Source organism: Bos indicus, chromosome 19 (genome assembly GCF_029378745.1).
Source record: "Bos indicus isolate NIAB-ARS_2022 breed Sahiwal x Tharparkar chromosome 19, NIAB-ARS_B.indTharparkar_mat_pri_1.0, whole genome shotgun sequence".
Taxonomy (NCBI): domain Eukaryota; kingdom Metazoa; phylum Chordata; class Mammalia; order Artiodactyla; family Bovidae; genus Bos; species Bos indicus.
Window position 1 is genome coordinate 32,486,231 of NC_091778.1, and position 13,088 is coordinate 32,499,318.

General features: G+C 42.8%; 1 protein-coding gene across 6 annotated transcripts in view; it reads left to right on the forward strand.

The window, feature by feature from the left end:
* The window catches only part of ARHGAP44 (Rho GTPase activating protein 44), a 125,069-nt gene that overhangs the window by 23,770 nt on the left and 88,211 nt on the right, over positions 1-13,088 (forward strand). The gene's annotated exons all lie outside the window — the stretch shown is intronic.

Here is a 13,088-nt window from a genome sequence, read left to right on the forward strand (position 1 = left end):
TGGTGAAGCCCCAGGTCCTTAATGCACTGTGAAGTTTGAAGTTTCGGTGAAGGAATAATACAGTTTTATTGACATTTTTAAAAGATTAGTCTTCCTGATGTGTGCAGGATACTTAGTAGAGAGACAAGCGGAAGCAGGGAAACCTTTTAGGAAGCTAATATCCAGAAATGAGGCCATGGGGGCCTCATGTGTTCAGACGTGCCTTAAACACAACCTCTCTAAGGCCTATTTCATGGTCTTCTTCCCAGGCTTCCCTACTGTCATGTCTGTCATCACCATCCACCCAGTTGGCTGGGTTAGGGACATTGACCACACCTGTTTTGGTCTGTTCCAGCTACTAAAACAAAATACCATGGACTGGAGCTCTTAACAACAATAGACATTTACTTCTCATAGTTGTGGAGAGTGGAAGTCCAAGATCAAGATAGTAGCATGGTCTGGTTCTGGTAAAATCTCTTTTCCTTTTCCTGGCTGGCACCTTCTTGCTGTGTCCTTACATTGTGGAAGGAGCTCAGGGGTCTCTCTGGAGCTTCTTTTATAAAAACATTTATGTCGGGCATGGAGGCACTACTCTCATGACCAAATCGGTTTCCAAAGATTTCATCCCCTGATACTATCATCATCTCTGAGAGTGAGGATTTAAACATTGAATTTTAGAGGTCAGTTCAGTTCAGGCACTTAGTCGTGTCTGACTCTTTGTGACCCCATGGGCTGCAGCACACCAGGCCTCCCTGTCTGTCACCAATTCCCAGAGCTTGCTCAAACTCATGTCCATTGAGTCGGTGATGCCATCCAACCATCTCATCCTCTGTTGTCCCCTTCTCCTGCTGCCTTCAATCTTTCTCAGCATCAGGGTCTTTTCCAATGAGTCAGTTCTTTGCATCAGGTGGCCAAAGTACTGGAGTTTCAGCTTTAGCATCATTCCTTCCAAAGAACACCCAGGACTGATCTCTTTTAGGATGGACTGGTTGGATCTCCTTGCAGTCCAAGGGACTCTCAAGAGTCTTCTCCAACACCACAGTTCAAAAGCATCACTTCTTCGGTGCTCAGCTTTCTTCACAGTCCAACTCTCACATCCATACATGACCACTGGAAAAACCATGGCCTTGACTAGATGGACCTTTGTTGGCAAAGTAATGTCTCTGCTTTTGAATATGCTGTCTAGGTTGGTCATAACTTTCCTTCCAAGGAGTAAGCATCTTTTAATTTCATGGCTGCAATCACCATCTGCAGTGATTTTGGAGCCCAGAAAAATAAAGTCTGACACTGTTTCCACTGTTTCCCCATCTATTTCCCATGAAGTGATGGGACCAGATGCCATGATCTTCATTTTCTGAATGTTGAGCTTCTTTTTTTTTTTTGAATGTTGAGCTTTAAGCCAACTTTTTCACTCTCCTCTTTCACTTTCATCAAGAGGCTTTTTAGTTCCTCTTCACTTTCTTCTATAAGCGTGGTGTCATCTGCATATCTGAGGTTATTCATATTTCTCCCGGCAATCTTGATTCCAGCTTGTGCTTCCTCTAGCCCAGTGTTTCTCATGATGTACTCTGCATATAAGTTAAATAAACAGGGTGACAATATACAGCCTTGACGTACTCCTTTTCCTATTTGGAACCAGTCTGTTGTTCCATGTCCAGTTCTAACTGTTGTCTCCTGACCTGCATACAGATTTCTCAAGAGGCAGGTCATGGGGTCTGGTATTCCTATCTGTTTCAGTATTTTCCACAGTTTATTGTGATCCACACAGTCAAAGGCTTTAGCATAGTCAATAAAGCAGAAATAGATGTTTTTCTGGAACTCTCTTGCTTTTTCGATGATCCAGCGGATGTTGGCAATTTGATCTCTGGTTCCTCTGCCTTTTCTAAAACCAGCTTGAACATCTCGAAGTTCACAGTTCACGATTGCTGAAGCCTAGCTTGGAGAATTTTGAGCATTACTTTACTAGCGTGTGAGATGAGTGCAATTATGCAGTAGTTTGAGCAGTGATTTTGGAGCCCCCCAAAATAAAGTCTCTCACTATTTCCATTGTTTCCCCATCTGTTTGCCATGAAATGATGGGACCAGATGCCATGATCTTAGTTTTCGGAATGTTGAGTTTTAAGCCAAAAGTTTCTGAATGTTGAGTTTAAGCCCTCTTCCAATAACACAAGAGAAGACTCTAAACATGGACATCACCAGATGGTCAATATTGAAATCAGATTGATTATATTATTTGCAGCCGAAGATGGAGAAACTTTATACAATCAGCAAAAATAAGACCAGGATCTGACTGTGGCTCAGATCATGAACTCCTTACTGCAAAATTCAGACTTAAATTGAAGAAAGTAGGGAAAACCACTAGACCATTCAGGTATGACCTAAATCAAATCCCTTCCGATTATACAGTGGAAGTGGCAAATAGATTCAAGGTATTAGATTTGATAGAGTGCCTGAAGAACTATGGATGGAGGTTTGTGACATTGTACAAGAGGCAGGGATCAAGACCACCCCCAAGAAAAAGAAATGCACAAAGGCAAAATGGTTGTCTGAGGAGGCCTTCCAGATAGCTGAGAAAAGAGAAGCCAAAGGTAAAAGAGAAAAGGAAAGATATATCCATTTGAATGTAGAGTTCAAAAGAATAGCAAGGAGATATAAGAAAGCCTTCCTCAGTGATCACTTTAGGGGTCAGTCAATTCAGTCGCTCAGTCATGTCTGACTATTTGCGACCCCATAAACTGCAGCACGCCAGGCTTCCCTGTCCATCACCAACTCCCGGAGTCCACCCAAACCCATGTCCATTGAGTTGGTGATGCCATCCAACCATCTCATCCTCTATTGTCCCCTTCTCCTCCTGCCCTCAATCTTTCCCAGCATCAGGGTCTTTTCAAATGAGTCAGTTCTTTGCATCAGGTGGCCAAATATTGGAGTTTCAGCTTCAACATCAGTCCTTCCAATGAACACCCAGGACTGATCTCTTTTAGGATGGACTGGTTGGATCTCCTTGCAGTCCAAGGGACTCTCAAGAGTCTTCTCCAACACCACAGTTCAAAAGCATCAATTCTTCAGCACTCAGCTTTCTTCACAGTCAAACTCTCACATCAATACATGACCACTGGAAAACCCATAGCCTTGACTAGATGGACCTTTTTGACAAAGTAGCGTCTGCTTTTGAATATGCTATCTAGGTTGGTCATAACTTTCCTTCCAAGGAGTAAGTGTCTTTTAATTTCATGGTTGCAATCACCATCTGCAGTGATTTTGGAGCCCAGAAAAATAAAGTCAGCCACTGTTTCCACTGTTTCCCCATCTGTTTCCCATAAAGTGATGGGACCGGATGCTATGATCTTAGTTTTCTGAATGTTGAGCTTTAAGCCAACTTTTTGACTCTCCTCTTTCACTTTCATCAAGAGGCTCTTTAGTTCTTCTTCACTTTCTGCCATAAGGGTGATGTCGTCTACATATCTGAGGTTATTGATATTTCTCCTGCAGTCTTGATTCCAGCTTGTGCTTCCTCCAGCCCAGTGTTTCTCATGATGTACCCTGCATATAAGTTAAATAAACAGGGTGACAATATACAGCCTTGACGTACTCCTTGTCCTATTTGGAACCTGTCTGTTGTTCCATGTCCAGGTCTAACTGTTGCCTCCTGACCTGCATACAGGTTTCTCAAGAGGCAGGTCAGGTGGTCTGGTATTCCCATCTCTTTCATAATTTTCCACAGTTTATTGTGATCCACACAGTCAAAGGCTTTAGCATAGTCAATAAAGCAGAAATAGATGTTTTTCTGGAACTCTCTTGCTTTTTCGATGATCCAGCGGATGTTGGCAATTTGGTCTCTGGTTCCTCTGCCTTTTCTAAAACCGACATTTGAATCCTAGCACCACTTTTCCTTTAAGTTCCGTTAGGCACTCTGACCCTCTTCCACCCTGTTTCTTACGCGGTAGCCTGAGTAATCTCCACAGTGCACATCTGACGTTGCCCCACACTGATTCCTTTCAGTGCTTTCCCTCTGCTCTGAGGATAGTGAACCTCATATAAGGTTCTTCACGGTCTGGCCTTGATGTCCCTTCCTGACGTCCTTTCCCACCTGCCTCCTCCTGCTTCTTCACTGTGCTGCCTTCTACCCGAGTCATTTTCTGCCAGCCTAACTACTGTTGCCTATGTATCTCCTGTTCTTCCAGAATCTTGGCTAAAATACCACTTTTGGTGAAGACTTCCCATCAGATTTGACCCCAATTTAGGTCAGTCATCTTTTTTGTTACTATAGAGTTTGATTTCTTTCCTTTTTGTAGGCCAATATTAGTTTGCAAATTTATGTTATTTAGAGAGTCTTTTGGGGCTTCCCCGGAAGCTCAGCTGGTAAAGAATCCGCCTGCAATGCAGGAGACCCTAGTTTGATTCCAGGGTCGGGAAGATCCACTGGAGAAGGGATAGGCTACCCATCCCAGTATTCTTGAGCTTCCCTGGTGGCTCAGGTGGTAAAGAATCCGCCTGCAATATAGGAGACCTGTGTGCGATCCCTGGGTTGGGAGATCCCCTGGAGAAGGGAATGGATACCCACTCCAGTTTTCTGGCCTGGAGAATTCCATGGACTATATAGTCCATGGGGTTGCAAAGAGTTGGACACAACTGAGTGACTCTCACTTCACTTATAGAGTCATTTTATTGCTGTTTTTTTTTTTTTTTTAAGGACATGGGGGACTATGTTCATTGGAGTTTTCCGGAGAAACAGAACCAATTGGATGTATATGTGTAGAAAAGAGAGAGATTTATTTTAAGGAATTGGCTCATGTGATTGTTAGGTCTGAAATCTCGTAAGTCTGAAATCTGTGGGGCAGAGCAAATAAACTGGAGACCCAGGGGAAGGTTGATGTTGCTGTCTTGGTTCTGAAGACAGTCTGGGAGCAGAATTCGTCCTTCCTCAGAGGAACTTTTCTGTAAAGGCCCTCAATTCTGTGAAGGAGATGGCCTACTCACATTGGAGAGTGCTGTAGACTGAATGCTTGTGTCTTCCCCAAATTCTTTTGTTTAAACGTATTTCCCAAGACGGTGATCTTTGAAATTGGCGCCTTTGGGAGGTGATTAGGTCATGAGGGTGGAGCCCTCATGAATGGGGTGAGTGCCCTTATAAAAAGATCCCAGAGAGATCCTTCTTCCCTTCTGTTGTGTGAGCACACAGGGAAAAGATAGCAGAAGCAGGAAGTGGGCTCTCACCAGACATGGACTACGCCAAGACCTTGATCGTGGACTTCCCAGCCTCTAGAACTTTGAAAGATAAATTTCTGTTGTTTTTAAGCCACTTAGTTTAGGCTATTCTGTTACAGCTGCCCACATGGATTCAGGGGGTAATCTGCTTGGCTTCAAGTTTACCGATTTAAATTTTATTCACATCTTAAAAGTACCTTCACTACAATACCTAGAGTGTGGTTTAACCCAAAACTCAATACCATAGTCCAAACCAAGGTGACACATAAAATTAACCATCACAGGGACCATGTCTGTTTGACCCCATCCTTGCATCCTCATTGCCTGTCATAGTGCATGACATGTAGAAGGCATTCGATAGACATCAATTATGTAGCTTTGGGAGTGTTCGATTTCTAGATTCTCTACCTATAGCCAATGCCAGTGGGAGTGATGTCTTGTGGCTGCATGCACTGCTCTTTAGAGTAATTCTTTGTGTTCATTCTAAAGTACATTATTGATAAACCCTTTCCTGGTTCAACAGATCCCTTTAACAAATTTGCCTCTTTATAATTCATTTATAATCCCCTCTTCGACTGTTTCTTTACCAGTTCTTTTAAAGAGTCTGATGAAGAAGTCGTGTCAGCCGTTTGGCTTAATCGTGTGATTTCCTCTTCTCTGGTCTTCCGCTTTGTGCTTTTTCCTGTTTTCCTGAGTGCAGTAACCAGTGCGCTAACTTCATTCCCAGTGTCACTGGACCGTGACTTGACTTAAGGATGTGGTTGCATTTAAATTTCCCAAGGCGCTTACATTTTATTGGCAATGTTGGCTACAGCAGCACATCATGCTGATTTTTCTATTTCTAAAATCAAACTTGTCATGCTGGCCCTGTCTCCAGAGTTTTCTGTTTCCGTCAGGGGTGCCAGACACCAAGACGAAAAAGCTGGGAGTCATCCTTGTCTTTTCCACCCCCACTCTCCCCGCTCACTTCCAAGATTCTTTGGATTCTTTCTTGATGTGGTCCCTCAAAATGGTCCTTTTATTCTTCCACGTCTTCCTGCGAGGATTCATGGGCCCGTGCCATGGTAACAGATTTATCACCGGTGCTCCTCGCACTGTGCTTTTCCAGCTTTCCATCGGAACCCCCAGTGTCAGGTGAGCCTTCTGATGTATTAATATTATCTTGAATATATTCTCTTCTCCCCAACTTTCAATACCCAGTCACTACCTTGAAACCTGTTTATTAGTCCTTCCTACAAACTGTTTATAGAATATAAACTTTATTCCTTTTCTTTATTGGATGTTATAATCACACCAAAGTCTCCTCTCTTGAATCTTTTGCACTCCGTTTTTCCTCTCCCTGGAATGTTCTTCTGCCTTCCCTGCAAGTACTTCCCTACATTTAGTAAATCTTTGCCCAAAGGCCACCTTCTTGATAGAGCCTCTCTTGGCCACGTCCTGAAATTGCAGGCCCAGTGCTGCAGCGCTCATGCTTACACCTACTTACTCTACTTGCGTATTATGTTTATTTTCTTTCTCTCTCCAACCCCACTCCCCACTGTCATATAAGGCCCTCAGAGGCAGAGATTTTGGTGTATTCATCCACTGATTATCTTGTTGTCTACAAGTGTGCCTGTAACATAGTTGGCACTCAGTAAATATTAAATAAAATCAAATGTGTGTGCTTAGTCGCTCCGTTGTGTCCAACTCTTGCACCCCCATAGACTGTAACCTGCCAGGCTCCTCTGTCCAAGGGATTATCCAGGCAAGAATACTGGAGTGGGTTGCCATTTCCTCCTCCAGGGGATCTTCCCAACCCAGGAATTGAACCCAGGTTTCCTGCATTGCAGGCAGATTCTTACCTACTGAGCTACAAGGGTGCCAGTCTTCAAATGAAGAACTTGTCCTGCAATGTAGACCTCCTGTGTGGCAGCAAAGAAGTATTGGTTGTTTGGGCTCTGGGGGTTTGGGATTTTGAAGAGATTGAAGTCTTTTCATAGGTATTTATTTGAATGCTTTCCTTCTTGACCTCAAAGAGCAATGGGCTTTTTTGCTCTGATTGCTAAATTCTCTTAGGCCAAGGAACTGATCTTATGCCTTGAGATGCTCTGCCAAGATGTTCAGCTTACGTGCCGTCTGGTGCTGGTAAACAGAGTAGATGCTTCCTTTCCCTGATTCTCTGCTCTGAGCTCAGACTCTCAGCCCTGTCCCTCTTCAGTTTATTTCGGGATCGGCAAGATTCTTACATCTTTACTTTCACACTGTTTTGAACCTAATGTCTTGTAACTCAAATTTCTTGTCCTTATTGGTGATATTTCCAGGATCTGTGTTACATCTTCCTTTATGCTGTTACCATGAGAAATCGACAAGGCTTGGTTAAATTATCTTCTAGGTCTCGTCTCATTGCTAATTGCCTTGGGACCTTGGGCAAGGCACTTTACCTCTGGAGGCTTCAAACTGCCCTCCTATATAATGCAGGAATCAGCCTGAGTGCCCTGTAAATTCTTTTTTTTTCCATCAGCTAACCAAGAAAAAAAAAAAACCTATGAAATTTGTTATATTTTCCCCTTGGATAGGGAGCTATTCCAGACTGCTCTCATCTGGTGTTTTGCTTAATTTGCAGACAATGATTAATTTACACAGAAGCTTAGCCTGTATCCCTTGGCGACACTTAGCAACCAGGAAAGAGGTTTGGTCAGGTTGTTTAAAGGGACATTATCTCATGTTTTAGAGCAGAGAATGGAGGGCAAAGTTGATTTATTTAAGGACACGTCTTTTGACTTTACAGTGACTTTTCTTTCCATGTGTTATATGCCCCTGGCTTTGGTTTTCTGGCCCCCCCGCCTGGCTTGTCCAGTTTTAGTGAATCCTTCCAGAGGTTTATTTCCATTTGCTTTCTTAATTATTTGTTTAGCAGTTCTGATATTCCAGACATGGCCCTAAATTCATGCCATATCTTACTTCATTCTTTAGCAGCTCTTGTGAGGCAGGGCTGGTGTCTCCTTCTACACATTCAGGAAAGCATCTTGAGGTCACAGTGACCAAGCCCAGTGGGCAGAGCCTGGCTGACTGCCTGTTCACCTCCTGCATCTTTTATTCCTTAATTTCACCAAAGTGAAGCGGTAAGGACCGATTTTAATCCATAAAAAGTTGAACGACAATCAGTATCGAGGCTGCAGAGAACAGAGAGCTTTATTTGGGGTCTTAAGAATTGCGATTGGGGGGTACATAGATTTGGATAAAAAAAAGTATTCTGAGGAAGAAGAAGGATCCGGGATTTATAAAGACAGAAGCTATGAGGTTGTTCAAGAACTGTGATTGAGGGACTTCCCTGGTGGTCCACAGGCTAAGACTCTGTGCTCCCACTGCAGGGGGCCAGGGTTTGATCCCTCGTCAGGGAACTAGATCCCACGTGCCACAGCTGAAGGACCCACGTGCTGCAACTAAGACCAGTGCAGTCAGTCAAAGAAATAAATATTTTAAAAAGAACTGTAATTGATGGTGATGGAAAAGGGGAACATTTGTCCTTAAGGGGTAGGCTGTCAAGAGTTATTTTAGGGTTGTTGTTTGATCACTAAGTTGTGTCCAGCTCTTTGCGACCCATGGACCACAGCACGCCAGGCTCCCCTGTCCTACACTGCTGGAGGTTGCTCAGATTCATGTCCATTGAGTTGGTAATGCTATCTAACTGTCTTATCCTCTGTGGCCCGCTTTTTTTCCTGCTCTCAGTCTTTCCCAGCATCATGGTCCTTTCTAATAAGTCGGCTCTTTGCATCGGGTGGCCGAAGTATTTAGAACTTCAGCTTCAGTATCAGTCCTTCCAATGAATATTCAGGGTTGATTTCCTTTAGGATTTCCTTTAGGATTGATTCCTTTAGATCAGCAAGGGTTTGATCTCCTTGCTGTCCAGGGGACAAGAGTCTTCTCCAGCACCACAATTTGAAAGCATCAGTTCTTCAGCACTTAGCCTTCTTTATGGTCCAACTCTCACATCTGTACATGACTACTGGAAAAACCATAGCTTTGACTCTAGGGACCTTTGTCAGCAAAGTGATGGATCTGATTCATATCTGGGCAGGTGTTCTGGATGTCTAAAAAAAAAGTGGTCACAGTTCAGATTCCATCTGGGCTAAGATGTGTGTAAGCTTTCCTTTCTCAGTGGCCTCCTGGGCATCATCACCTGGTCCTGTTCATCCTCTTCTTTGAATTCTCATCCTCCCCACCTCCTTTGGAGGAGGTGGAAGCACTTATGAAATGCCAGGGGCTGGTCATCCCCTACCCACGAACTCTCAGCCACTCACTTCCTTACCTTGATCTTTTCCTCCTCTGTTCTTCCAAGTGTCTAACTGACAGTACGGTCCTACAAACTAACCGAACATAGAGATCAAGTTCACATTCTCTGCATGAAGAATAGAGCTGCTGTGAAGTGCTGCAGCATTGGACACTAGTCGTGTGAAACTAAAATCCTGCACCAGGTCGTGAATTTCACTTATTCATCCAACTAGTCGAGTGTCTGCTGTCTCTGGAGCTGTGTTGACCTTGAGGATACAATATAGTCTTTTCCCTCATGGAATTTATTTTCTAGTAAAAGTGATCCTCACTTGTTCATCCAACTAGTCGAGTGTCTGCTGTCTCTGGAGCTGGGTTGACCTTGAGGATACAATATGGTCTTTTCCCTCATGGAATTTATTTTCTAGTAAAAGTGATCTTCTCAGAAGAGGTATAACATTTGAGTGTTTGAGACCAGCTGAAATCAGTGAGATATAGACAACTTGGGGAAACATCAAATACACATTTTTTAAGTTTCTTTAATAATGCTGTGGTGTCCCTTTTTTTAATAATCATGTAAATACATAATATATAATTTTGTTTTTTCTTATCATAATATTTGGTATATTAGGTTTTATAAGTGCGGTTTATTCTAATCATTGAAGGTTTAATTGCTTCTAATTATTACAAGTGTTTGGTTCCTAAGGAGACTGAAAGGCAGGCTTGCTTAGAGGGTTGGAAAGGTCTGAAAATTAGATGCATTTTTCTTCATTCCAGATTATGGTGTGTGTGTGTGTGTTTGAGAGAGCGAGAGAGAGATTTATTATTAATTCATTGTGATCTGGAGAAAAGAGAACATCCCACAGAAACCCTTCTGGCTTCTGGCTGTAGTCTTTTGCAAGTTTAATTTAGAAAGAACTTTCCAAAGCAGAGGAGATTTTCAGCTAACCTGTAAATGACCCAGTGGTGGCAATCAGTATGAAAAAACTAGAAAAGCCCACACAAGTCATGATCATTTTATAATATATAGAAGTATTGAATCGCTATATCTTACACCAGGACCTAACAAAGCATTGTAGGTCTTTTAACTTCAAGAACAAACTCATAGATCAGATTTGTGGTTACCAGAGGTAAGGGTGAGGGGAATTAAATGAAAATGATCAAAAGGTATAAACTTCCAGTTATAAGATAAATAAATACTAGGGATGTAATGTACAACATGGTAAAGATAATTAACACTGCTGTGTTTTATGTGCACATTGTTGAGAGTAAATCTTAAGAGTTCTCATCAAAAGGAAAGTTTTTCTTTTTTTGTTTTATTTTGTATCTATGAGACGTAGATGTTCAGTAAACTTATTGTAATCACTTCACTATGTATGCAAGTGAAATTATTATGCTATACACCTTAAACTTATACAGTGATGTATGCAAATTATATCAATAAAACTTAAAGGAAAAAAAAATGAGTAGAGGCAAAACCCTTAAGAACAAGAAAAGAAAGCTGTGTGTGTGTGTTTGCTGAGAAGACTCCTGAGAGTCACTTGAACAGCAAGGAGATCAAACCAATCAATCTTAAGGGTAATCAACCCTGAATAGTCATTGGAAGGACTGATGCTGAAGCTGAAGCTCCAGTATTTTGGTCACCTCTTACAAATAGTGGACTCGTTGGAAAAGTTGCTGATGCTGGGTAAGGTGGAGGGCAGAAGGAGAAGAGGGTGTCAGAGGATGAGATGGCTGGAAGGCATCATTGAGGCAATGGGCATGAACTTGGGCAAACTTCAGGAAATGTTGAGGGACAGGGAGGCCTGGTGTGCTGCAGTCCATGGGGCTGCAAAGAGTCGGACATGACTGGGCGACTGAATAACAACTCCCTCCTAAAACATAAACTCATGAGGACAATGACATTGTTTGCCTTGTCCATCACTTTGCGCTCTGTGCCTCTTAATCTTTGTACATAATAGGCTCTCAAAGTATTTTTTTTCAGTGTATTGAGTTATAATTGACTTACTAAGTATTTATTAAGTTGATTAATGTGACATAGAACTCTCCTATTGAGTCACCAGATATTTATCCATCCCTGGGAGTTGGTGATGGACAGGGAAGCCTGGCATGCTGCAGGCCATGGGGTTGCAAAGAGTCGGACACGACTGAGTGACTGAACTGAACTGGGAAGGCCTCAATTGGTTTGTGACATCTTTATTTCTAAAGCTGTAGAAGTACTCCTTTCAGTGCAGAAAATGTCAGTGGTGTATTTCCTCTGTGTAAGGTGTGCAAGACCTGAGGTTCAGAGGATGGTTGGAAATAAATAGAAGACAGAGTCTCTGGATTTAAAAATCTATTAACAAAAAAACATATCTAAAATAGGTTAGTAAAAACTTGTGACCTTGTTTCTAGGCTTGCTTTTTCACCCCTTTTTTCAGAGTCGTGGTGCAGGGAGATGGTGCAAGTTACTTCTAGGGAAAACCTTCAGCTGGCAAATGGATGGGTGAATTTTAGGACCTGTGGACTGTGTAGTATCTTGTTACCTGAAAGATTTCAGACTTAGATCTGTCTAGGTAGACATGAAAATCTTTACTGTTTTTCACTTACTAATTTTAAATTGAGAAGCAAATACGTAAACTTGATAACTTTAAAAAAAATGCAAAAGGAAAAATGTAAGCATTTTCCCAACTCTGGCTTCCAGATTCCCCTTTCCAGAGGCAGTAGCCCTTAACAGTACCCAGTTTGCCATAAACCTTTTTGAAAAACATATGCATCCATGCTGTACACATATGTCTGTACATCCTAACATGTGTTAGCCCATATCAATGTGTTGTGCTTTTTATGACTGTGTAGGCGATGGCACCCCACTCCAGTACTCTCGCCTGGAAAATCCCATGGATGGAGGAGCCTGGTAGGCTGCAGTCCATGGGGTCTTGAAGAGTCGGACACGACTGAGCGACTTCACTTTGACTTTTCACTTTCATGCATTGGAGAAGGCAGTGGCAACCCACTCCAGTACTCTTGCCTGGAAAATCCCATGGATGGAGGAGCCTGGTAGGCTGCAGTCCATGGGGTGGCTAAGAGTCGGACACGACTGAGTGACTTCACTTTGACTTTTCACTTTCATGCATTGGAGAAGGAAATGGCAACCCACTCCAGTGTTCTTGCCTGGGGAATCCCAGGGGCGAGGGAAGCCTGGTGGGCTGCCGTCTATGGGGTCGCACAGAGTGGGACACGACTGAAGTGACTTAGCAGCAGCAGCAGCAGCGGCATCTTGTTATGGGCTTCCCAGGTGGCTCTAGAGGTAAAGAACTCACCTGTCAATGCAGGAGATGGGGGTTTGATCTTTGGGTGGGGAAGATCCCTGGAGGAGGGCTTGGCAACCCACTCCAGTATTCTTGCCTGGAGAACCCCATGGACAGAGGAGCCTGGTGGGCTACAGTCGATAGGGTCGCAAAGAGTCAGACATGATTGGAGCGACTTAGCATGCACACAAGTATCTTATTACACAAATTATGTAATAATGCATTTATTCAATCTCCTATGGAAAAATATTTTAGGCTGAAAATAGAATTTATTTAAAATGGGAAAGATGTCTGTCAAAGAAGTAGTAATGTAAGTTACTTTTTTGCAGTGTTTCTGGTTACCTTGACAACCAGAGACACCTTCAAATG